Source organism: Theobroma cacao, chromosome 5 (genome assembly GCF_053813885.1).
Source record: "Theobroma cacao isolate CCN51 chromosome 5, ASM5381388v1, whole genome shotgun sequence".
NCBI classification, from domain to species: domain Eukaryota; kingdom Viridiplantae; phylum Streptophyta; class Magnoliopsida; order Malvales; family Malvaceae; genus Theobroma; species Theobroma cacao.
The window spans coordinates 31,921,917-31,935,857 of NC_142643.1; the positions used below are offsets into that span (position 1 = coordinate 31,921,917).

Here is a 13,941-nt window from a genome sequence, read left to right on the forward strand (position 1 = left end):
TAAGACGATCCAAAAGCCGACGGAAAAAAGGGGTGCAACACGAGGACTTCCCAGGAGGTCACCCATCCTAGTACTACTCTCGCCCAAGCACGCTTAACTGCGGAGTTCTGATGGGATCCGGTGCATTAGTGCTGGTATGATCGCACCCGACATGTCCTGCGCCAACAATGCACAAGACCCCTCCCCGCCCCCCGCCGCCGAGCCTAAGACGATCCAAAAGCCGACGGAAAAAAGGGGTGCAACACGAGGACTTCCCAGGAGGTCACCCATCCTAGTACTACTCTCGCCCAAGCACGCTTAACTGCGGAGTTCTGATGGGATCCGGTGCATTAGTGCTGGTATGATCGCACCCGACATGTCCTGCGCCAACAATGCACAAGACCCCTCCCCGCCCCCCGCCGCCGAGCCTAAGACGATCCAAAAGCCGACGGAAAAAAGGGGTGCAACACGAGGACTTCCCAGGAGGTCACCCATCCTAGTACTACTCTCGCCCAAGCACGCTTAACTGCGGAGTTCTGATGGGATCCGGTGCATTAGTGCTGGTATGATCGCACCCGACATGTCCTGCGCCAACAATGCACAAGACCCCTCCCCGCCCCCCGCCGCCGAGCCTAAGACGATCCAAAAGCCGACGGAAAAAAGGGGTGCAACACGAGGACTTCCCAGGAGGTCACCCATCCTAGTACTACTCTCGCCCAAGCACGCTTAACTGCGGAGTTCTGATGGGATCCGGTGCATTAGTGCTGGTATGATCGCACCCGACATGTCCTGCGCCAACAATGCACAAGACCCCTCCCCGCCCCCCGCCGCCGAGCCTAAGACGATCCAAAAGCCGACGGAAAAAAGGGGTGCAACACGAGGACTTCCCAGGAGGTCACCCATCCTAGTACTACTCTCGCCCAAGCACGCTTAACTGCGGAGTTCTGATGGGATCCGGTGCATTAGTGCTGGTATGATCGCACCCGACATGTCCTGCGCCAACAATGCACAAGACCCCTCCCCGCCCCCCGCCGCCGAGCCTAAGACGATCCAAAAGCCGACGGAAAAAAGGGGTGCAACACGAGGACTTCCCAGGAGGTCACCCATCCTAGTACTACTCTCGCCCAAGCACGCTTAACTGCGGAGTTCTGATGGGATCCGGTGCATTAGTGCTGGTATGATCGCACCCGACATGTCCTGCGCCAACAATGCACAAGACCCCTCCCCGCCCCCCGCCGCCGAGCCTAAGACGATCCAAAAGCCGACGGAAAAAAGGGGTGCAACACGAGGACTTCCCAGGAGGTCACCCATCCTAGTACTACTCTCGCCCAAGCACGCTTAACTGCGGAGTTCTGATGGGATCCGGTGCATTAGTGCTGGTATGATCGCACCCGACATGTCCTGCGCCAACAATGCACAAGACCCCTCCCCGCCCCCCGCCGCCGAGCCTAAGACGATCCAAAAGCCGACGGAAAAAAGGGGTGCAACACGAGGACTTCCCAGGAGGTCACCCATCCTAGTACTACTCTCGCCCAAGCACGCTTAACTGCGGAGTTCTGATGGGATCCGGTGCATTAGTGCTGGTATGATCGCACCCGACATGTCCTGCGCCAACAATGCACAAGACCCCTCCCCGCCCCCCGCCGCCGAGCCTAAGACGATCCAAAAGCCGACGGAAAAAAGGGGTGCAACACGAGGACTTCCCAGGAGGTCACCCATCCTAGTACTACTCTCGCCCAAGCACGCTTAACTGCGGAGTTCTGATGGGATCCGGTGCATTAGTGCTGGTATGATCGCACCCGACATGTCCTGCGCCAACAATGCACAAGACCCCTCCCCGCCCCCCCGCCGCCGAGCCTAAGACGATCCAAAAGCCGACGGAAAAAAGGGGTGCAACACGAGGACTTCCCAGGAGGTCACCCATCCTAGTACTACTCTCGCCCAAGCACGCTTAACTGCGGAGTTCTGATGGGATCCGGTGCATTAGTGCTGGTATGATCGCACCCGACATGTCCTGCGCCAACAATGCACAAGACCCCTCCCCGCCCCCCGCCGCCGAGCCTAAGACGATCCAAAAGCCGACGGAAAAAAGGGGTGCAACACGAGGACTTCCCAGGAGGTCACCCATCCTAGTACTACTCTCGCCCAAGCACGCTTAACTGCGGAGTTCTGATGGGATCCGGTGCATTAGTGCTGGTATGATCGCACCCGACATGTCCTGCGCCAACAATGCACAAGACCCCTCCCCGCCCCCCGCCGCCGAGCCTAAGACGATCCAAAAGCCGACGGAAAAAAGGGGTGCAACACGAGGACTTCCCAGGAGGTCACCCATCCTAGTACTACTCTCGCCCAAGCACGCTTAACTGCGGAGTTCTGATGGGATCCGGTGCATTAGTGCTGGTATGATCGCACCCGACATGTCCTGCGCCAACAATGCACAAGACCCCTCCCCGCCCCCCGCCGCCGAGCCTAAGACGATCCAAAAGCCGACGGAAAAAAGGGGTGCAACACGAGGACTTCCCAGGAGGTCACCCATCCTAGTACTACTCTCGCCCAAGCACGCTTAACTGCGGAGTTCTGATGGGATCCGGTGCATTAGTGCTGGTATGATCGCACCCGACATGTCCTGCGCCAACAATGCACAAGACCCCTCCCCGCCCCCCGCCGCCGAGCCTAAGACGATCCAAAAGCCGACGGAAAAAAGGGGTGCAACACGAGGACTTCCCAGGAGGTCACCCATCCTAGTACTACTCTCGCCCAAGCACGCTTAACTGCGGAGTTCTGATGGGATCCGGTGCATTAGTGCTGGTATGATCGCACCCGACATGTCCTGCGCCAACAATGCACAAGACCCCTCCCCGCCCCCCGCCGCCGAGCCTAAGACGATCCAAAAGCCGACGGAAAAAAGGGGTGCAACACGAGGACTTCCCAGGAGGTCACCCATCCTAGTACTACTCTCGCCCAAGCACGCTTAACTGCGGAGTTCTGATGGGATCCGGTGCATTAGTGCTGGTATGATCGCACCCGACATGTCCTGCGCCAACAATGCACAAGACCCCTCCCCGCCCCCCGCCGCCGAGCCTAAGACGATCCAAAAGCCGACGGAAAAAAGGGGTGCAACACGAGGACTTCCCAGGAGGTCACCCATCCTAGTACTACTCTCGCCCAAGCACGCTTAACTGCGGAGTTCTGATGGGATCCGGTGCATTAGTGCTGGTATGATCGCACCCGACATGTCCTGCGCCAACAATGCACAAGACCCCTCCCCGCCCCCCGCCGCCGAGCCTAAGACGATCCAAAAGCCGACGGAAAAAAGGGGTGCAACACGAGGACTTCCCAGGAGGTCACCCATCCTAGTACTACTCTCGCCCAAGCACGCTTAACTGCGGAGTTCTGATGGGATCCGGTGCATTAGTGCTGGTATGATCGCACCCGACATGTCCTGCGCCAACAATGCACAAGACCCCTCCCCGCCCCCCGCCGCCGAGCCTAAGACGATCCAAAAGCCGACGGAAAAAAGGGGTGCAACACGAGGACTTCCCAGGAGGTCACCCATCCTAGTACTACTCTCGCCCAAGCACGCTTAACTGCGGAGTTCTGATGGGATCCGGTGCATTAGTGCTGGTATGATCGCACCCGACATGTCCTGCGCCAACAATGCACAAGACCCCTCCCCGCCCCCCGCCGCCGAGCCTAAGACGATCCAAAAGCCGACGGAAAAAAGGGGTGCAACACGAGGACTTCCCAGGAGGTCACCCATCCTAGTACTACTCTCGCCCAAGCACGCTTAACTGCGGAGTTCTGATGGGATCCGGTGCATTAGTGCTGGTATGATCGCACCCGACATGTCCTGCGCCAACAATGCACAAGACCCCTCCCCGCCCCCCGCCGCCGAGCCTAAGACGATCCAAAAGCCGACGGAAAAAAGGGGTGCAACACGAGGACTTCCCAGGAGGTCACCCATCCTAGTACTACTCTCGCCCAAGCACGCTTAACTGCGGAGTTCTGATGGGATCCGGTGCATTAGTGCTGGTATGATCGCACCCGACATGTCCTGCGCCAACAATGCACAAGACCCCTCCCCGCCCCCCGCCGCCGAGCCTAAGACGATCCAAAAGCCGACGGAAAAAAGGGGTGCAACACGAGGACTTCCCAGGAGGTCACCCATCCTAGTACTACTCTCGCCCAAGCACGCTTAACTGCGGAGTTCTGATGGGATCCGGTGCATTAGTGCTGGTATGATCGCACCCGACATGTCCTGCGCCAACAATGCACAAGACCCCTCCCCGCCCCCCGCCGCCGAGCCTAAGACGATCCAAAAGCCGACGGAAAAAAGGGGTGCAACACGAGGACTTCCCAGGAGGTCACCCATCCTAGTACTACTCTCGCCCAAGCACGCTTAACTGCGGAGTTCTGATGGGATCCGGTGCATTAGTGCTGGTATGATCGCACCCGACATGTCCTGCGCCAACAATGCACAAGACCCCTCCCCGCCCCCCGCCGCCGAGCCTAAGACGATCCAAAAGCCGACGGAAAAAAGGGGTGCAACACGAGGACTTCCCAGGAGGTCACCCATCCTAGTACTACTCTCGCCCAAGCACGCTTAACTGCGGAGTTCTGATGGGATCCGGTGCATTAGTGCTGGTATGATCGCACCCGACATGTCCTGCGCCAACAATGCACAAGACCCCTCCCCGCCCCCCGCCGCCGAGCCTAAGACGATCCAAAAGCCGACGGAAAAAAGGGGTGCAACACGAGGACTTCCCAGGAGGTCACCCATCCTAGTACTACTCTCGCCCAAGCACGCTTAACTGCGGAGTTCTGATGGGATCCGGTGCATTAGTGCTGGTATGATCGCACCCGACATGTCCTGCGCCAACAATGCACAAGACCCCTCCCCGCCCCCCGCCGCCGAGCCTAAGACGATCCAAAAGCCGACGGAAAAAAGGGGTGCAACACGAGGACTTCCCAGGAGGTCACCCATCCTAGTACTACTCTCGCCCAAGCACGCTTAACTGCGGAGTTCTGATGGGATCCGGTGCATTAGTGCTGGTATGATCGCACCCGACATGTCCTGCGCCAACAATGCACAAGACCCCTCCCCGCCCCCCGCCGCCGAGCCTAAGACGATCCAAAAGCCGACGGAAAAAAGGGGTGCAACACGAGGACTTCCCAGGAGGTCACCCATCCTAGTACTACTCTCGCCCAAGCACGCTTAACTGCGGAGTTCTGATGGGATCCGGTGCATTAGTGCTGGTATGATCGCACCCGACATGTCCTGCGCCAACAATGCACAAGACCCCTCCCCGCCCCCCGCCGCCGAGCCTAAGACGATCCAAAAGCCGACGGAAAAAAGGGGTGCAACACGAGGACTTCCCAGGAGGTCACCCATCCTAGTACTACTCTCGCCCAAGCACGCTTAACTGCGGAGTTCTGATGGGATCCGGTGCATTAGTGCTGGTATGATCGCACCCGACATGTCCTGCGCCAACAATGCACAAGACCCCTCCCCGCCCCCCGCCGCCGAGCCTAAGACGATCCAAAAGCCGACGGAAAAAAGGGGTGCAACACGAGGACTTCCCAGGAGGTCACCCATCCTAGTACTACTCTCGCCCAAGCACGCTTAACTGCGGAGTTCTGATGGGATCCGGTGCATTAGTGCTGGTATGATCGCACCCGACATGTCCTGCGCCAACAATGCACAAGACCCCTCCCCGCCCCCCGCCGCCGAGCCTAAGACGATCCAAAAGCCGACGGAAAAAAGGGGTGCAACACGAGGACTTCCCAGGAGGTCACCCATCCTAGTACTACTCTCGCCCAAGCACGCTTAACTGCGGAGTTCTGATGGGATCCGGTGCATTAGTGCTGGTATGATCGCACCCGACATGTCCTGCGCCAACAATGCACAAGACCCCTCCCCGCCCCCCGCCGCCGAGCCTAAGACGATCCAAAAGCCGACGGAAAAAAGGGGTGCAACACGAGGACTTCCCAGGAGGTCACCCATCCTAGTACTACTCTCGCCCAAGCACGCTTAACTGCGGAGTTCTGATGGGATCCGGTGCATTAGTGCTGGTATGATCGCACCCGACATGTCCTGCGCCAACAATGCACAAGACCCCTCCCCGCCCCCCGCCGCCGAGCCTAAGACGATCCAAAAGCCGACGGAAAAAAGGGGTGCAACACGAGGACTTCCCAGGAGGTCACCCATCCTAGTACTACTCTCGCCCAAGCACGCTTAACTGCGGAGTTCTGATGGGATCCGGTGCATTAGTGCTGGTATGATCGCACCCGACATGTCCTGCGCCAACAATGCACAAGACCCCTCCCCGCCCCCCGCCGCCGAGCCTAAGACGATCCAAAAGCCGACGGAAAAAAGGGGTGCAACACGAGGACTTCCCAGGAGGTCACCCATCCTAGTACTACTCTCGCCCAAGCACGCTTAACTGCGGAGTTCTGATGGGATCCGGTGCATTAGTGCTGGTATGATCGCACCCGACATGTCCTGCGCCAACAATGCACAAGACCCCTCCCCGCCCCCCGCCGCCGAGCCTAAGACGATCCAAAAGCCGACGGAAAAAAGGGGTGCAACACGAGGACTTCCCAGGAGGTCACCCATCCTAGTACTACTCTCGCCCAAGCACGCTTAACTGCGGAGTTCTGATGGGATCCGGTGCATTAGTGCTGGTATGATCGCACCCGACATGTCCTGCGCCAACAATGCACAAGACCCCTCCCCGCCCCCCGCCGCCGAGCCTAAGACGATCCAAAAGCCGACGGAAAAAAGGGGTGCAACACGAGGACTTCCCAGGAGGTCACCCATCCTAGTACTACTCTCGCCCAAGCACGCTTAACTGCGGAGTTCTGATGGGATCCGGTGCATTAGTGCTGGTATGATCGCACCCGACATGTCCTGCGCCAACAATGCACAAGACCCCTCCCCGCCCCCCGCCGCCGAGCCTAAGACGATCCAAAAGCCGACGGAAAAAAGGGGTGCAACACGAGGACTTCCCAGGAGGTCACCCATCCTAGTACTACTCTCGCCCAAGCACGCTTAACTGCGGAGTTCTGATGGGATCCGGTGCATTAGTGCTGGTATGATCGCACCCGACATGTCCTGCGCCAACAATGCACAAGACCCCTCCCCGCCCCCCGCCGCCGAGCCTAAGACGATCCAAAAGCCGACGGAAAAAAGGGGTGCAACACGAGGACTTCCCAGGAGGTCACCCATCCTAGTACTACTCTCGCCCAAGCACGCTTAACTGCGGAGTTCTGATGGGATCCGGTGCATTAGTGCTGGTATGATCGCACCCGACATGTCCTGCGCCAACAATGCACAAGACCCCTCCCCGCCCCCCGCCGCCGAGCCTAAGACGATCCAAAAGCCGACGGAAAAAAGGGGTGCAACACGAGGACTTCCCAGGAGGTCACCCATCCTAGTACTACTCTCGCCCAAGCACGCTTAACTGCGGAGTTCTGATGGGATCCGGTGCATTAGTGCTGGTATGATCGCACCCGACATGTCCTGCGCCAACAATGCACAAGACCCCTCCCCGCCCCCCGCCGCCGAGCCTAAGACGATCCAAAAGCCGACGGAAAAAAGGGGTGCAACACGAGGACTTCCCAGGAGGTCACCCATCCTAGTACTACTCTCGCCCAAGCACGCTTAACTGCGGAGTTCTGATGGGATCCGGTGCATTAGTGCTGGTATGATCGCACCCGACATGTCCTGCGCCAACAATGCACAAGACCCCTCCCCGCCCCCCGCCGCCGAGCCTAAGACGATCCAAAAGCCGACGGAAAAAAGGGGTGCAACACGAGGACTTCCCAGGAGGTCACCCATCCTAGTACTACTCTCGCCCAAGCACGCTTAACTGCGGAGTTCTGATGGGATCCGGTGCATTAGTGCTGGTATGATCGCACCCGACATGTCCTGCGCCAACAATGCACAAGACCCCTCCCCGCCCCCCGCCGCCGAGCCTAAGACGATCCAAAAGCCGACGGAAAAAAGGGGTGCAACACGAGGACTTCCCAGGAGGTCACCCATCCTAGTACTACTCTCGCCCAAGCACGCTTAACTGCGGAGTTCTGATGGGATCCGGTGCATTAGTGCTGGTATGATCGCACCCGACATGTCCTGCGCCAACAATGCACAAGACCCCTCCCCGCCCCCCGCCGCCGAGCCTAAGACGATCCAAAAGCCGACGGAAAAAAGGGGTGCAACACGAGGACTTCCCAGGAGGTCACCCATCCTAGTACTACTCTCGCCCAAGCACGCTTAACTGCGGAGTTCTGATGGGATCCGGTGCATTAGTGCTGGTATGATCGCACCCGACATGTCCTGCGCCAACAATGCACAAGACCCCTCCCCGCCCCCCGCCGCCGAGCCTAAGACGATCCAAAAGCCGACGGAAAAAAGGGGTGCAACACGAGGACTTCCCAGGAGGTCACCCATCCTAGTACTACTCTCGCCCAAGCACGCTTAACTGCGGAGTTCTGATGGGATCCGGTGCATTAGTGCTGGTATGATCGCACCCGACATGTCCTGCGCCAACAATGCACAAGACCCCTCCCCGCCCCCCGCCGCCGAGCCTAAGACGATCCAAAAGCCGACGGAAAAAAGGGGTGCAACACGAGGACTTCCCAGGAGGTCACCCATCCTAGTACTACTCTCGCCCAAGCACGCTTAACTGCGGAGTTCTGATGGGATCCGGTGCATTAGTGCTGGTATGATCGCACCCGACATGTCCTGCGCCAACAATGCACAAGACCCCTCCCCGCCCCCCGCCGCCGAGCCTAAGACGATCCAAAAGCCGACGGAAAAAAGGGGTGCAACACGAGGACTTCCCAGGAGGTCACCCATCCTAGTACTACTCTCGCCCAAGCACGCTTAACTGCGGAGTTCTGATGGGATCCGGTGCATTAGTGCTGGTATGATCGCACCCGACATGTCCTGCGCCAACAATGCACAAGACCCCTCCCCGCCCCCCGCCGCCGAGCCTAAGACGATCCAAAAGCCGACGGAAAAAAGGGGTGCAACACGAGGACTTCCCAGGAGGTCACCCATCCTAGTACTACTCTCGCCCAAGCACGCTTAACTGCGGAGTTCTGATGGGATCCGGTGCATTAGTGCTGGTATGATCGCACCCGACATGTCCTGCGCCAACAATGCACAAGACCCCTCCCCGCCCCCCGCCGCCGAGCCTAAGACGATCCAAAAGCCGACGGAAAAAAGGGGTGCAACACGAGGACTTCCCAGGAGGTCACCCATCCTAGTACTACTCTCGCCCAAGCACGCTTAACTGCGGAGTTCTGATGGGATCCGGTGCATTAGTGCTGGTATGATCGCACCCGACATGTCCTGCGCCAACAATGCACAAGACCCCTCCCCGCCCCCCGCCGCCGAGCCTAAGACGATCCAAAAGCCGACGGAAAAAAGGGGTGCAACACGAGGACTTCCCAGGAGGTCACCCATCCTAGTACTACTCTCGCCCAAGCACGCTTAACTGCGGAGTTCTGATGGGATCCGGTGCATTAGTGCTGGTATGATCGCACCCGACATGTCCTGCGCCAACAATGCACAAGACCCCTCCCCGCCCCCCGCCGCCGAGCCTAAGACGATCCAAAAGCCGACGGAAAAAAGGGGTGCAACACGAGGACTTCCCAGGAGGTCACCCATCCTAGTACTACTCTCGCCCAAGCACGCTTAACTGCGGAGTTCTGATGGGATCCGGTGCATTAGTGCTGGTATGATCGCACCCGACATGTCCTGCGCCAACAATGCACAAGACCCCTCCCCGCCCCCCGCCGCCGAGCCTAAGACGATCCAAAAGCCGACGGAAAAAAGGGGTGCAACACGAGGACTTCCCAGGAGGTCACCCATCCTAGTACTACTCTCGCCCAAGCACGCTTAACTGCGGAGTTCTGATGGGATCCGGTGCATTAGTGCTGGTATGATCGCACCCGACATGTCCTGCGCCAACAATGCACAAGACCCCTCCCCGCCCCCCGCCGCCGAGCCTAAGACGATCCAAAAGCCGACGGAAAAAAGGGGTGCAACACGAGGACTTCCCAGGAGGTCACCCATCCTAGTACTACTCTCGCCCAAGCACGCTTAACTGCGGAGTTCTGATGGGATCCGGTGCATTAGTGCTGGTATGATCGCACCCGACATGTCCTGCGCCAACAATGCACAAGACCCCTCCCCGCCCCCCGCCGCCGAGCCTAAGACGATCCAAAAGCCGACGGAAAAAAGGGGTGCAACACGAGGACTTCCCAGGAGGTCACCCATCCTAGTACTACTCTCGCCCAAGCACGCTTAACTGCGGAGTTCTGATGGGATCCGGTGCATTAGTGCTGGTATGATCGCACCCGACATGTCCTGCGCCAACAATGCACAAGACCCCTCCCCGCCCCCCGCCGCCGAGCCTAAGACGATCCAAAAGCCGACGGAAAAAAGGGGTGCAACACGAGGACTTCCCAGGAGGTCACCCATCCTAGTACTACTCTCGCCCAAGCACGCTTAACTGCGGAGTTCTGATGGGATCCGGTGCATTAGTGCTGGTATGATCGCACCCGACATGTCCTGCGCCAACAATGCACAAGACCCCTCCCCGCCCCCCGCCGCCGAGCCTAAGACGATCCAAAAGCCGACGGAAAAAAGGGGTGCAACACGAGGACTTCCCAGGAGGTCACCCATCCTAGTACTACTCTCGCCCAAGCACGCTTAACTGCGGAGTTCTGATGGGATCCGGTGCATTAGTGCTGGTATGATCGCACCCGACATGTCCTGCGCCAACAATGCACAAGACCCCTCCCCGCCCCCCGCCGCCGAGCCTAAGACGATCCAAAAGCCGACGGAAAAAAGGGGTGCAACACGAGGACTTCCCAGGAGGTCACCCATCCTAGTACTACTCTCGCCCAAGCACGCTTAACTGCGGAGTTCTGATGGGATCCGGTGCATTAGTGCTGGTATGATCGCACCCGACATGTCCTGCGCCAACAATGCACAAGACCCCTCCCCGCCCCCCGCCGCCGAGCCTAAGACGATCCAAAAGCCGACGGAAAAAAGGGGTGCAACACGAGGACTTCCCAGGAGGTCACCCATCCTAGTACTACTCTCGCCCAAGCACGCTTAACTGCGGAGTTCTGATGGGATCCGGTGCATTAGTGCTGGTATGATCGCACCCGACATGTCCTGCGCCAACAATGCACAAGACCCCTCCCCGCCCCCCGCCGCCGAGCCTAAGACGATCCAAAAGCCGACGGAAAAAAGGGGTGCAACACGAGGACTTCCCAGGAGGTCACCCATCCTAGTACTACTCTCGCCCAAGCACGCTTAACTGCGGAGTTCTGATGGGATCCGGTGCATTAGTGCTGGTATGATCGCACCCGACATGTCCTGCGCCAACAATGCACAAGACCCCTCCCCGCCCCCCGCCGCCGAGCCTAAGACGATCCAAAAGCCGACGGAAAAAAGGGGTGCAACACGAGGACTTCCCAGGAGGTCACCCATCCTAGTACTACTCTCGCCCAAGCACGCTTAACTGCGGAGTTCTGATGGGATCCGGTGCATTAGTGCTGGTATGATCGCACCCGACATGTCCTGCGCCAACAATGCACAAGACCCCTCCCCGCCCCCCGCCGCCGAGCCTAAGACGATCCAAAAGCCGACGGAAAAAAGGGGTGCAACACGAGGACTTCCCAGGAGGTCACCCATCCTAGTACTACTCTCGCCCAAGCACGCTTAACTGCGGAGTTCTGATGGGATCCGGTGCATTAGTGCTGGTATGATCGCACCCGACATGTCCTGCGCCAACAATGCACAAGACCCCTCCCCGCCCCCCGCCGCCGAGCCTAAGACGATCCAAAAGCCGACGGAAAAAAGGGGTGCAACACGAGGACTTCCCAGGAGGTCACCCATCCTAGTACTACTCTCGCCCAAGCACGCTTAACTGCGGAGTTCTGATGGGATCCGGTGCATTAGTGCTGGTATGATCGCACCCGACATGTCCTGCGCCAACAATGCACAAGACCCCTCCCCGCCCCCCGCCGCCGAGCCTAAGACGATCCAAAAGCCGACGGAAAAAAGGGGTGCAACACGAGGACTTCCCAGGAGGTCACCCATCCTAGTACTACTCTCGCCCAAGCACGCTTAACTGCGGAGTTCTGATGGGATCCGGTGCATTAGTGCTGGTATGATCGCACCCGACATGTCCTGCGCCAACAATGCACAAGACCCCTCCCCGCCCCCCGCCGCCGAGCCTAAGACGATCCAAAAGCCGACGGAAAAAAGGGGTGCAACACGAGGACTTCCCAGGAGGTCACCCATCCTAGTACTACTCTCGCCCAAGCACGCTTAACTGCGGAGTTCTGATGGGATCCGGTGCATTAGTGCTGGTATGATCGCACCCGACATGTCCTGCGCCAACAATGCACAAGACCCCTCCCCGCCCCCCGCCGCCGAGCCTAAGACGATCCAAAAGCCGACGGAAAAAAGGGGTGCAACACGAGGACTTCCCAGGAGGTCACCCATCCTAGTACTACTCTCGCCCAAGCACGCTTAACTGCGGAGTTCTGATGGGATCCGGTGCATTAGTGCTGGTATGATCGCACCCGACATGTCCTGCGCCAACAATGCACAAGACCCCTCCCCGCCCCCCGCCGCCGAGCCTAAGACGATCCAAAAGCCGACGGAAAAAAGGGGTGCAACACGAGGACTTCCCAGGAGGTCACCCATCCTAGTACTACTCTCGCCCAAGCACGCTTAACTGCGGAGTTCTGATGGGATCCGGTGCATTAGTGCTGGTATGATCGCACCCGACATGTCCTGCGCCAACAATGCACAAGACCCCTCCCCGCCCCCCGCCGCCGAGCCTAAGACGATCCAAAAGCCGACGGAAAAAAGGGGTGCAACACGAGGACTTCCCAGGAGGTCACCCATCCTAGTACTACTCTCGCCCAAGCACGCTTAACTGCGGAGTTCTGATGGGATCCGGTGCATTAGTGCTGGTATGATCGCACCCGACATGTCCTGCGCCAACAATGCACAAGACCCCTCCCCGCCCCCCGCCGCCGAGCCTAAGACGATCCAAAAGCCGACGGAAAAAAGGGGTGCAACACGAGGACTTCCCAGGAGGTCACCCATCCTAGTACTACTCTCGCCCAAGCACGCTTAACTGCGGAGTTCTGATGGGATCCGGTGCATTAGTGCTGGTATGATCGCACCCGACATGTCCTGCGCCAACAATGCACAAGACCCCTCCCCGCCCCCCGCCGCCGAGCCTAAGACGATCCAAAAGCCGACGGAAAAAAGGGGTGCAACACGAGGACTTCCCAGGAGGTCACCCATCCTAGTACTACTCTCGCCCAAGCACGCTTAACTGCGGAGTTCTGATGGGATCCGGTGCATTAGTGCTGGTATGATCGCACCCGACATGTCCTGCGCCAACAATGCACAAGACCCCTCCCCGCCCCCCGCCGCCGAGCCTAAGACGATCCAAAAGCCGACGGAAAAAAGGGGTGCAACACGAGGACTTCCCAGGAGGTCACCCATCCTAGTACTACTCTCGCCCAAGCACGCTTAACTGCGGAGTTCTGATGGGATCCGGTGCATTAGTGCTGGTATGATCGCACCCGACATGTCCTGCGCCAACAATGCACAAGACCCCTCCCCGCCCCCCGCCGCCGAGCCTAAGACGATCCAAAAGCCGACGGAAAAAAGGGGTGCAACACGAGGACTTCCCAGGAGGTCACCCATCCTAGTACTACTCTCGCCCAAGCACGCTTAACTGCGGAGTTCTGATGGGATCCGTTTATGTCAATGGTAAGAATATAATAGTGAATTACGATATGATACGTTAAATCGATGTTGTGACTTGATATGTTAGAATCGCGTGGGTATTAAATGACAAATAGAATATTGATTGATGATGCTTAGTTAATTGTTATTAATAAAAGAAGTAT

The 13,941-nt window shown here is 58.4% G+C and overlaps 67 non-coding genes across 67 annotated transcripts; all 67 read right to left on the reverse strand.

The window, feature by feature from the left end:
* Nucleotides 1–29: 29 nt before the first annotated feature.
* Nucleotides 30–148, reverse strand: LOC148762714 (5S ribosomal RNA). Its single transcript, XR_016026588.1, has one exon. It is a non-coding gene; the product is annotated as a 5S ribosomal RNA (ribosomal RNA).
* Nucleotides 149–233: 85 nt separating this feature from the next.
* On the reverse strand, nt 234–352 carry LOC148762715 (5S ribosomal RNA). Its single transcript, XR_016026590.1, has one exon. It is a non-coding gene; the product is annotated as a 5S ribosomal RNA (ribosomal RNA).
* Nucleotides 353–437: 85 nt separating this feature from the next.
* Nucleotides 438–556, reverse strand: LOC148762716 (5S ribosomal RNA). The gene has a single exon (XR_016026591.1). It is a non-coding gene; the product is annotated as a 5S ribosomal RNA (ribosomal RNA).
* An 85-nt stretch (nt 557–641) lies between these two features.
* On the reverse strand, nt 642–760 carry LOC148762717 (5S ribosomal RNA). Its single transcript, XR_016026592.1, has one exon. It is a non-coding gene; the product is annotated as a 5S ribosomal RNA (ribosomal RNA).
* Nucleotides 761–845: 85 nt separating this feature from the next.
* Nucleotides 846–964, reverse strand: LOC148762718 (5S ribosomal RNA). The gene has a single exon (XR_016026593.1). It is a non-coding gene; the product is annotated as a 5S ribosomal RNA (ribosomal RNA).
* Nucleotides 965–1,049: 85 nt separating this feature from the next.
* On the reverse strand, nt 1,050–1,168 carry LOC148762719 (5S ribosomal RNA). Its single transcript, XR_016026594.1, has one exon. It is a non-coding gene; the product is annotated as a 5S ribosomal RNA (ribosomal RNA).
* An 85-nt stretch (nt 1,169–1,253) lies between these two features.
* Nucleotides 1,254–1,372, reverse strand: LOC148762720 (5S ribosomal RNA). Its single transcript, XR_016026595.1, has one exon. It is a non-coding gene; the product is annotated as a 5S ribosomal RNA (ribosomal RNA).
* An 85-nt stretch (nt 1,373–1,457) lies between these two features.
* Nucleotides 1,458–1,576, reverse strand: LOC148762721 (5S ribosomal RNA). The gene has a single exon (XR_016026596.1). It is a non-coding gene; the product is annotated as a 5S ribosomal RNA (ribosomal RNA).
* An 85-nt stretch (nt 1,577–1,661) lies between these two features.
* On the reverse strand, nt 1,662–1,780 carry LOC148762722 (5S ribosomal RNA). The gene has a single exon (XR_016026597.1). It is a non-coding gene; the product is annotated as a 5S ribosomal RNA (ribosomal RNA).
* Nucleotides 1,781–1,866: 86 nt separating this feature from the next.
* LOC148762723 (5S ribosomal RNA) lies at nt 1,867–1,985 on the reverse strand. The gene has a single exon (XR_016026598.1). It is a non-coding gene; the product is annotated as a 5S ribosomal RNA (ribosomal RNA).
* Nucleotides 1,986–2,070: 85 nt separating this feature from the next.
* LOC148762724 (5S ribosomal RNA) lies at nt 2,071–2,189 on the reverse strand. The gene has a single exon (XR_016026599.1). It is a non-coding gene; the product is annotated as a 5S ribosomal RNA (ribosomal RNA).
* Nucleotides 2,190–2,274: 85 nt separating this feature from the next.
* Nucleotides 2,275–2,393, reverse strand: LOC148762725 (5S ribosomal RNA). Its single transcript, XR_016026601.1, has one exon. It is a non-coding gene; the product is annotated as a 5S ribosomal RNA (ribosomal RNA).
* Nucleotides 2,394–2,478: 85 nt separating this feature from the next.
* On the reverse strand, nt 2,479–2,597 carry LOC148762726 (5S ribosomal RNA). Its single transcript, XR_016026602.1, has one exon. It is a non-coding gene; the product is annotated as a 5S ribosomal RNA (ribosomal RNA).
* Nucleotides 2,598–2,682: 85 nt separating this feature from the next.
* LOC148762727 (5S ribosomal RNA) lies at nt 2,683–2,801 on the reverse strand. Its single transcript, XR_016026603.1, has one exon. It is a non-coding gene; the product is annotated as a 5S ribosomal RNA (ribosomal RNA).
* An 85-nt stretch (nt 2,802–2,886) lies between these two features.
* On the reverse strand, nt 2,887–3,005 carry LOC148762728 (5S ribosomal RNA). Its single transcript, XR_016026604.1, has one exon. It is a non-coding gene; the product is annotated as a 5S ribosomal RNA (ribosomal RNA).
* An 85-nt stretch (nt 3,006–3,090) lies between these two features.
* LOC148762729 (5S ribosomal RNA) lies at nt 3,091–3,209 on the reverse strand. The gene has a single exon (XR_016026605.1). It is a non-coding gene; the product is annotated as a 5S ribosomal RNA (ribosomal RNA).
* An 85-nt stretch (nt 3,210–3,294) lies between these two features.
* LOC148762730 (5S ribosomal RNA) lies at nt 3,295–3,413 on the reverse strand. The gene has a single exon (XR_016026606.1). It is a non-coding gene; the product is annotated as a 5S ribosomal RNA (ribosomal RNA).
* An 85-nt stretch (nt 3,414–3,498) lies between these two features.
* LOC148762731 (5S ribosomal RNA) lies at nt 3,499–3,617 on the reverse strand. Its single transcript, XR_016026607.1, has one exon. It is a non-coding gene; the product is annotated as a 5S ribosomal RNA (ribosomal RNA).
* An 85-nt stretch (nt 3,618–3,702) lies between these two features.
* Nucleotides 3,703–3,821, reverse strand: LOC148762732 (5S ribosomal RNA). The gene has a single exon (XR_016026608.1). It is a non-coding gene; the product is annotated as a 5S ribosomal RNA (ribosomal RNA).
* An 85-nt stretch (nt 3,822–3,906) lies between these two features.
* Nucleotides 3,907–4,025, reverse strand: LOC148762733 (5S ribosomal RNA). The gene has a single exon (XR_016026609.1). It is a non-coding gene; the product is annotated as a 5S ribosomal RNA (ribosomal RNA).
* Nucleotides 4,026–4,110: 85 nt separating this feature from the next.
* LOC148762734 (5S ribosomal RNA) lies at nt 4,111–4,229 on the reverse strand. Its single transcript, XR_016026610.1, has one exon. It is a non-coding gene; the product is annotated as a 5S ribosomal RNA (ribosomal RNA).
* An 85-nt stretch (nt 4,230–4,314) lies between these two features.
* LOC148762735 (5S ribosomal RNA) lies at nt 4,315–4,433 on the reverse strand. The gene has a single exon (XR_016026612.1). It is a non-coding gene; the product is annotated as a 5S ribosomal RNA (ribosomal RNA).
* An 85-nt stretch (nt 4,434–4,518) lies between these two features.
* Nucleotides 4,519–4,637, reverse strand: LOC148762736 (5S ribosomal RNA). Its single transcript, XR_016026613.1, has one exon. It is a non-coding gene; the product is annotated as a 5S ribosomal RNA (ribosomal RNA).
* Nucleotides 4,638–4,722: 85 nt separating this feature from the next.
* Nucleotides 4,723–4,841, reverse strand: LOC148762737 (5S ribosomal RNA). The gene has a single exon (XR_016026614.1). It is a non-coding gene; the product is annotated as a 5S ribosomal RNA (ribosomal RNA).
* An 85-nt stretch (nt 4,842–4,926) lies between these two features.
* Nucleotides 4,927–5,045, reverse strand: LOC148762738 (5S ribosomal RNA). Its single transcript, XR_016026615.1, has one exon. It is a non-coding gene; the product is annotated as a 5S ribosomal RNA (ribosomal RNA).
* Nucleotides 5,046–5,130: 85 nt separating this feature from the next.
* LOC148762739 (5S ribosomal RNA) lies at nt 5,131–5,249 on the reverse strand. Its single transcript, XR_016026616.1, has one exon. It is a non-coding gene; the product is annotated as a 5S ribosomal RNA (ribosomal RNA).
* Nucleotides 5,250–5,334: 85 nt separating this feature from the next.
* Nucleotides 5,335–5,453, reverse strand: LOC148762740 (5S ribosomal RNA). The gene has a single exon (XR_016026617.1). It is a non-coding gene; the product is annotated as a 5S ribosomal RNA (ribosomal RNA).
* An 85-nt stretch (nt 5,454–5,538) lies between these two features.
* On the reverse strand, nt 5,539–5,657 carry LOC148762741 (5S ribosomal RNA). The gene has a single exon (XR_016026618.1). It is a non-coding gene; the product is annotated as a 5S ribosomal RNA (ribosomal RNA).
* An 85-nt stretch (nt 5,658–5,742) lies between these two features.
* LOC148762742 (5S ribosomal RNA) lies at nt 5,743–5,861 on the reverse strand. Its single transcript, XR_016026619.1, has one exon. It is a non-coding gene; the product is annotated as a 5S ribosomal RNA (ribosomal RNA).
* An 85-nt stretch (nt 5,862–5,946) lies between these two features.
* On the reverse strand, nt 5,947–6,065 carry LOC148762743 (5S ribosomal RNA). The gene has a single exon (XR_016026620.1). It is a non-coding gene; the product is annotated as a 5S ribosomal RNA (ribosomal RNA).
* An 85-nt stretch (nt 6,066–6,150) lies between these two features.
* On the reverse strand, nt 6,151–6,269 carry LOC148762744 (5S ribosomal RNA). Its single transcript, XR_016026621.1, has one exon. It is a non-coding gene; the product is annotated as a 5S ribosomal RNA (ribosomal RNA).
* Nucleotides 6,270–6,354: 85 nt separating this feature from the next.
* On the reverse strand, nt 6,355–6,473 carry LOC148762745 (5S ribosomal RNA). The gene has a single exon (XR_016026623.1). It is a non-coding gene; the product is annotated as a 5S ribosomal RNA (ribosomal RNA).
* An 85-nt stretch (nt 6,474–6,558) lies between these two features.
* Nucleotides 6,559–6,677, reverse strand: LOC148762746 (5S ribosomal RNA). The gene has a single exon (XR_016026624.1). It is a non-coding gene; the product is annotated as a 5S ribosomal RNA (ribosomal RNA).
* Nucleotides 6,678–6,762: 85 nt separating this feature from the next.
* Nucleotides 6,763–6,881, reverse strand: LOC148762747 (5S ribosomal RNA). Its single transcript, XR_016026625.1, has one exon. It is a non-coding gene; the product is annotated as a 5S ribosomal RNA (ribosomal RNA).
* An 85-nt stretch (nt 6,882–6,966) lies between these two features.
* On the reverse strand, nt 6,967–7,085 carry LOC148762748 (5S ribosomal RNA). Its single transcript, XR_016026626.1, has one exon. It is a non-coding gene; the product is annotated as a 5S ribosomal RNA (ribosomal RNA).
* Nucleotides 7,086–7,170: 85 nt separating this feature from the next.
* On the reverse strand, nt 7,171–7,289 carry LOC148762749 (5S ribosomal RNA). The gene has a single exon (XR_016026627.1). It is a non-coding gene; the product is annotated as a 5S ribosomal RNA (ribosomal RNA).
* An 85-nt stretch (nt 7,290–7,374) lies between these two features.
* On the reverse strand, nt 7,375–7,493 carry LOC148762750 (5S ribosomal RNA). Its single transcript, XR_016026628.1, has one exon. It is a non-coding gene; the product is annotated as a 5S ribosomal RNA (ribosomal RNA).
* Nucleotides 7,494–7,578: 85 nt separating this feature from the next.
* Nucleotides 7,579–7,697, reverse strand: LOC148762751 (5S ribosomal RNA). The gene has a single exon (XR_016026629.1). It is a non-coding gene; the product is annotated as a 5S ribosomal RNA (ribosomal RNA).
* Nucleotides 7,698–7,782: 85 nt separating this feature from the next.
* LOC148762752 (5S ribosomal RNA) lies at nt 7,783–7,901 on the reverse strand. Its single transcript, XR_016026630.1, has one exon. It is a non-coding gene; the product is annotated as a 5S ribosomal RNA (ribosomal RNA).
* An 85-nt stretch (nt 7,902–7,986) lies between these two features.
* On the reverse strand, nt 7,987–8,105 carry LOC148762753 (5S ribosomal RNA). The gene has a single exon (XR_016026631.1). It is a non-coding gene; the product is annotated as a 5S ribosomal RNA (ribosomal RNA).
* Nucleotides 8,106–8,190: 85 nt separating this feature from the next.
* On the reverse strand, nt 8,191–8,309 carry LOC148762754 (5S ribosomal RNA). The gene has a single exon (XR_016026632.1). It is a non-coding gene; the product is annotated as a 5S ribosomal RNA (ribosomal RNA).
* An 85-nt stretch (nt 8,310–8,394) lies between these two features.
* Nucleotides 8,395–8,513, reverse strand: LOC148762755 (5S ribosomal RNA). The gene has a single exon (XR_016026634.1). It is a non-coding gene; the product is annotated as a 5S ribosomal RNA (ribosomal RNA).
* An 85-nt stretch (nt 8,514–8,598) lies between these two features.
* LOC148762756 (5S ribosomal RNA) lies at nt 8,599–8,717 on the reverse strand. The gene has a single exon (XR_016026635.1). It is a non-coding gene; the product is annotated as a 5S ribosomal RNA (ribosomal RNA).
* An 85-nt stretch (nt 8,718–8,802) lies between these two features.
* Nucleotides 8,803–8,921, reverse strand: LOC148762757 (5S ribosomal RNA). The gene has a single exon (XR_016026636.1). It is a non-coding gene; the product is annotated as a 5S ribosomal RNA (ribosomal RNA).
* Nucleotides 8,922–9,006: 85 nt separating this feature from the next.
* Nucleotides 9,007–9,125, reverse strand: LOC148762758 (5S ribosomal RNA). The gene has a single exon (XR_016026637.1). It is a non-coding gene; the product is annotated as a 5S ribosomal RNA (ribosomal RNA).
* An 85-nt stretch (nt 9,126–9,210) lies between these two features.
* On the reverse strand, nt 9,211–9,329 carry LOC148762759 (5S ribosomal RNA). The gene has a single exon (XR_016026638.1). It is a non-coding gene; the product is annotated as a 5S ribosomal RNA (ribosomal RNA).
* Nucleotides 9,330–9,414: 85 nt separating this feature from the next.
* LOC148762760 (5S ribosomal RNA) lies at nt 9,415–9,533 on the reverse strand. The gene has a single exon (XR_016026639.1). It is a non-coding gene; the product is annotated as a 5S ribosomal RNA (ribosomal RNA).
* Nucleotides 9,534–9,618: 85 nt separating this feature from the next.
* Nucleotides 9,619–9,737, reverse strand: LOC148762761 (5S ribosomal RNA). The gene has a single exon (XR_016026640.1). It is a non-coding gene; the product is annotated as a 5S ribosomal RNA (ribosomal RNA).
* Nucleotides 9,738–9,822: 85 nt separating this feature from the next.
* Nucleotides 9,823–9,941, reverse strand: LOC148762762 (5S ribosomal RNA). Its single transcript, XR_016026641.1, has one exon. It is a non-coding gene; the product is annotated as a 5S ribosomal RNA (ribosomal RNA).
* An 85-nt stretch (nt 9,942–10,026) lies between these two features.
* Nucleotides 10,027–10,145, reverse strand: LOC148762763 (5S ribosomal RNA). Its single transcript, XR_016026642.1, has one exon. It is a non-coding gene; the product is annotated as a 5S ribosomal RNA (ribosomal RNA).
* Nucleotides 10,146–10,230: 85 nt separating this feature from the next.
* LOC148762764 (5S ribosomal RNA) lies at nt 10,231–10,349 on the reverse strand. Its single transcript, XR_016026643.1, has one exon. It is a non-coding gene; the product is annotated as a 5S ribosomal RNA (ribosomal RNA).
* Nucleotides 10,350–10,434: 85 nt separating this feature from the next.
* Nucleotides 10,435–10,553, reverse strand: LOC148762765 (5S ribosomal RNA). Its single transcript, XR_016026645.1, has one exon. It is a non-coding gene; the product is annotated as a 5S ribosomal RNA (ribosomal RNA).
* Nucleotides 10,554–10,638: 85 nt separating this feature from the next.
* On the reverse strand, nt 10,639–10,757 carry LOC148762766 (5S ribosomal RNA). Its single transcript, XR_016026646.1, has one exon. It is a non-coding gene; the product is annotated as a 5S ribosomal RNA (ribosomal RNA).
* An 85-nt stretch (nt 10,758–10,842) lies between these two features.
* LOC148762767 (5S ribosomal RNA) lies at nt 10,843–10,961 on the reverse strand. The gene has a single exon (XR_016026647.1). It is a non-coding gene; the product is annotated as a 5S ribosomal RNA (ribosomal RNA).
* An 85-nt stretch (nt 10,962–11,046) lies between these two features.
* On the reverse strand, nt 11,047–11,165 carry LOC148762768 (5S ribosomal RNA). Its single transcript, XR_016026648.1, has one exon. It is a non-coding gene; the product is annotated as a 5S ribosomal RNA (ribosomal RNA).
* An 85-nt stretch (nt 11,166–11,250) lies between these two features.
* Nucleotides 11,251–11,369, reverse strand: LOC148762769 (5S ribosomal RNA). The gene has a single exon (XR_016026649.1). It is a non-coding gene; the product is annotated as a 5S ribosomal RNA (ribosomal RNA).
* Nucleotides 11,370–11,454: 85 nt separating this feature from the next.
* Nucleotides 11,455–11,573, reverse strand: LOC148762770 (5S ribosomal RNA). Its single transcript, XR_016026650.1, has one exon. It is a non-coding gene; the product is annotated as a 5S ribosomal RNA (ribosomal RNA).
* An 85-nt stretch (nt 11,574–11,658) lies between these two features.
* On the reverse strand, nt 11,659–11,777 carry LOC148762771 (5S ribosomal RNA). The gene has a single exon (XR_016026651.1). It is a non-coding gene; the product is annotated as a 5S ribosomal RNA (ribosomal RNA).
* An 85-nt stretch (nt 11,778–11,862) lies between these two features.
* On the reverse strand, nt 11,863–11,981 carry LOC148762772 (5S ribosomal RNA). Its single transcript, XR_016026652.1, has one exon. It is a non-coding gene; the product is annotated as a 5S ribosomal RNA (ribosomal RNA).
* An 85-nt stretch (nt 11,982–12,066) lies between these two features.
* Nucleotides 12,067–12,185, reverse strand: LOC148762773 (5S ribosomal RNA). Its single transcript, XR_016026653.1, has one exon. It is a non-coding gene; the product is annotated as a 5S ribosomal RNA (ribosomal RNA).
* An 85-nt stretch (nt 12,186–12,270) lies between these two features.
* Nucleotides 12,271–12,389, reverse strand: LOC148762774 (5S ribosomal RNA). Its single transcript, XR_016026654.1, has one exon. It is a non-coding gene; the product is annotated as a 5S ribosomal RNA (ribosomal RNA).
* An 85-nt stretch (nt 12,390–12,474) lies between these two features.
* Nucleotides 12,475–12,593, reverse strand: LOC148762775 (5S ribosomal RNA). The gene has a single exon (XR_016026656.1). It is a non-coding gene; the product is annotated as a 5S ribosomal RNA (ribosomal RNA).
* Nucleotides 12,594–12,678: 85 nt separating this feature from the next.
* On the reverse strand, nt 12,679–12,797 carry LOC148762776 (5S ribosomal RNA). The gene has a single exon (XR_016026657.1). It is a non-coding gene; the product is annotated as a 5S ribosomal RNA (ribosomal RNA).
* Nucleotides 12,798–12,882: 85 nt separating this feature from the next.
* On the reverse strand, nt 12,883–13,001 carry LOC148762777 (5S ribosomal RNA). The gene has a single exon (XR_016026658.1). It is a non-coding gene; the product is annotated as a 5S ribosomal RNA (ribosomal RNA).
* An 85-nt stretch (nt 13,002–13,086) lies between these two features.
* On the reverse strand, nt 13,087–13,205 carry LOC148762778 (5S ribosomal RNA). Its single transcript, XR_016026659.1, has one exon. It is a non-coding gene; the product is annotated as a 5S ribosomal RNA (ribosomal RNA).
* An 85-nt stretch (nt 13,206–13,290) lies between these two features.
* Nucleotides 13,291–13,409, reverse strand: LOC148762779 (5S ribosomal RNA). The gene has a single exon (XR_016026660.1). It is a non-coding gene; the product is annotated as a 5S ribosomal RNA (ribosomal RNA).
* Nucleotides 13,410–13,494: 85 nt separating this feature from the next.
* Nucleotides 13,495–13,613, reverse strand: LOC148762780 (5S ribosomal RNA). Its single transcript, XR_016026661.1, has one exon. It is a non-coding gene; the product is annotated as a 5S ribosomal RNA (ribosomal RNA).
* Nucleotides 13,614–13,941: the final 328 nt, after the last annotated feature.